Source organism: Symphalangus syndactylus, chromosome 14 (genome assembly GCF_028878055.3).
Source record: "Symphalangus syndactylus isolate Jambi chromosome 14, NHGRI_mSymSyn1-v2.1_pri, whole genome shotgun sequence".
In the NCBI taxonomy this organism is placed as follows: Eukaryota; Metazoa; Chordata; class Mammalia; order Primates; family Hylobatidae; genus Symphalangus; species Symphalangus syndactylus.
In genome coordinates this window covers 11,342,501-11,345,732 of record NC_072436.2, presented here as the reverse complement: position 1 = coordinate 11,345,732, position 3,232 = coordinate 11,342,501, and positions in this window count along the sequence as shown.

The window sequence follows — 3,232 nt, the reverse complement described above, 5'->3', positions numbered from 1 at the left end:
TTAGGCTTCCCTTCTCGTTCAGAATGCTTCAGAAAACGATTCCTACCTTTTCTCTCAGTTAAGTCAGCCGCACAGTTATCGACACAGCACTAGGGAACAGGAAAGGGTTCTGGTGTCTGCTGTGAAAGAAGACACAGGCCAGGCGTAGTGGCTCACGCCTGTAACCTAAACACTTTGGAAGCCAAGGCAGGGGGATCACACGAGGTCAGGAGGTCAAAACCAGCCTGAGCAACATAGCGAGATCTCATCTCTACAAGAACTACAAAAATTAGCCAGGCATGGTGACATATGTCCATAGTCCCAGCAACTCAGGAGGCTGAGGCAGGAAGATCACTTGAGCCCCCAGGAGTTCAAGGTTGCAGTGAACCATAATCGCACCACTGCACTTTAGCCTGAGCAACAGAGCAAGACCGTGTCTCAAAAAAAAAAAAAAAAAACCACCGGGCGTGGTGGCTCACGCCTGTAATCCTAGCACTTTGGGAGGCTGAGGTGACCGGCCTGGCCAACATGGTGAAACCCTGTCTCTACTAAAATAGGTGGTGGGCACCTGTAATCGCAGCTACTCAGGGGCCGAGGCAGGAGAATTGCTTGAACCCAGGAGGCAGAGGTTGCAGTGAGCCAAGATCATGCCACTGCACTCCAGCCTGGGCGACAGAGCCAGACTCCGTCTCAAAAACAAAACAAAAAGAAACACCACACACACAACCAGGTAGGAGGGCTGAGACAGGTAAGTGGGCATTTGAGCCAGGCTATGGAAAAGGCATGGGACTTTCATCAGTAGAGGGGAGGTGGACATGCCATTTGAAGGGAACAATGAACACAGGTGACAAGAGGCTGAGGTGGAGGGGGTGACAAAGAAGGCAAAGGCACTGAATGGTGGATTCGTGCAGGGGGATCCACCATTGCAGTGGGAGGTGAACCCGGAGAGAGACCGGCTTGATGTGGAGAGCCTTGAATTCAAGTTAAGCAGTTTAGGTTTTTTTATTTTTGAGATGGAGTCTCGCTCTGTCACCCAGGCTGGAGTGCAATTGCGTGATCTTGGCTCACTGCAACCTCCTTCGCCCAGGTTAAAGCGATTCTCCTGCCTCAGCCTCCCCAGTAGCTGGGGTTACAGGTGCACGTCACCATGCACAGCTAATTTTTGTGTATTTGTAGAGATGGGGTTTCACCATGTTGGCTGGGCTGCTCTTGAATTCCTGACCTCAGGTGATCCGCCCACGTCGGCCTCCCAAAGTGCTGGAATCACAGGCGTGAGCCACTGCACCCGGCCAAGGGGTTTAGGTTTTAAGAGATGTGGGTAACAGAAAGCTGTTGGGAGAGAAGCTGAGTGTTGGGAGAGAAGCTGAGTGTTGGGAGAGAAGCTGAGTATTGGGAGAGAAGCTGAGGCGGGGCTTGCACGTCCCCTAGACTTGCTGGCTCCTTGCTTCTAGCACTCCCATTCTCTCAAGCAGCCATATGTTTCTCCTTCACTTGATACGCTGTTTCATTTCAACCCCCACATCCTCATCACCTGTTTCTTTGAGCACCAATAAATACCGTGGGCTCCCAGAGCTGGGGGCCTTCACAGCCTCCACACTGGCGATGGCTTCCTGGTCCTACTTTCTCTCTCAAACTGTCTTTTGCTAACTCCTTTGACTCCGCCGGACTTTGTTGTCCCCACGACCTGGTGTTGGGTCTGATCACCCCAACATTTCCGGCTGCCCAACGTAGGGTGACAAAGACCCTGGTGAAAGAACGCTAGAGCGTGTGAAAGCGGAGGACGCATCGTCAAAGGACATCTGAAGGCGTCTAAAAGAAGCTTGGCAGGAAAGCTGAGCGCTCGGAAGAACCAGGGTAACAATGGGATAAAGTGAAAGCAGACATTCTGCTTATTTAAATTTATTTATTTATTTATTTTGAGACGGGGTCTTGCTCTGTCGCCCAGGCTGGAGTGCAGTGGCGCGATCTCGGCTCACTGCAAGCTCTGCCTCCCAGGTTCAGGCCATTCTCCTGCCTCAGCCTCCTGAGTAGCTGGGACTACAGGCGCCTGCCACCACGCCCGGCTAATTTTTTGTATTTTTTTTTTTTTAGTAGAGACGAGGTTTCACTGTTTGCCAGGACGGTCTTGATCTCCCGACCTCGTGATCCGCCCGCCTCGGCCTCCCAAAGTGCTGGGATTACAGGTGTGAGCCACCGCGCCCGGCCTTATTTAAATTTCTTTTTTTTTTTTTTTTGAGACTTAAGGCATTTATTACGAAGAGGGGGAGTGAAAGTTCTCAGAATTTGTTAGCACTCTTTAGTACAGTAAAGCAGTTTTGCCCATGGTTTCCGGAACAAGGGACTATGGAGTTGGATGAATGGGAGAGAATTGGCAGAGATTTTAAAAAGGCGTATAAAGAGGGAGCAGATATTCCAGTTTCTGTTTGGTCATGTGGGCGCTAATAAAGGCAGCTCTTGAGCCATTTCAAACAGATGATGAGGCAGATTCAGATGAGCAAGAGGAGGATGAGTGTAAAAAACTGACTTCAGATTCTGAGTGTGAGGAACAGCTACCAGAGGGGATTAAAGAAAGGAAAACTAAAAAAAAGTATGTTTTACTAGCCTGTCGGCTCCCCCCGCTAAATTAAGTGAATGGCCACCTTCTCTCTCTCCTCTTAATAGCCTTTCTATTCAGAAAGCTAGAGCTGAGGGAGACCTTGAAGCATGGTAATTTCCTGTTACTATCATCCAGCACAGAGGACAGAATACAGCTAATTGGCCACTTTTCCTTTTAAGTTACTAAAGGAATTTAAGCAAGCCATTAGTCAATACGGACCGAACTCTCCTTTTGTGCAATCTCTATTTAAAAAATATGGCTCTTTTTTTTTTTTTTTTTTTGAGACGGAGTCTCACTCTGTCGCCTAGGCTGGAGTGCAGTGGCGCAATCTCGGCTCACTGCAAGCTCCGCCTCCCGGGTTCACGCCATTCTTCTGCCTCAGCCTCTCCGAGTAGCTGGGACTACAGGCGCCCGCCACCACGCCCGGCTAATTTTTTGTATTTTTAGTAGAGACGAGGTTTCACCGTGGTCTCGATCTCCTGACCTCATGATCCGCCCGCCTCGGCCTCCCAAAGTGCTGGGATTACAAGCGTGAGCCACCGCGCCCGGCCCAAATATGGCTCTTGATAATAGATTAATACCACGTAGCTGGGATACTTTGACAAAATCTGTTCTCACCCTATCTCAGTATTTGCAGTTTAAAAGCTGGTGGGCTGA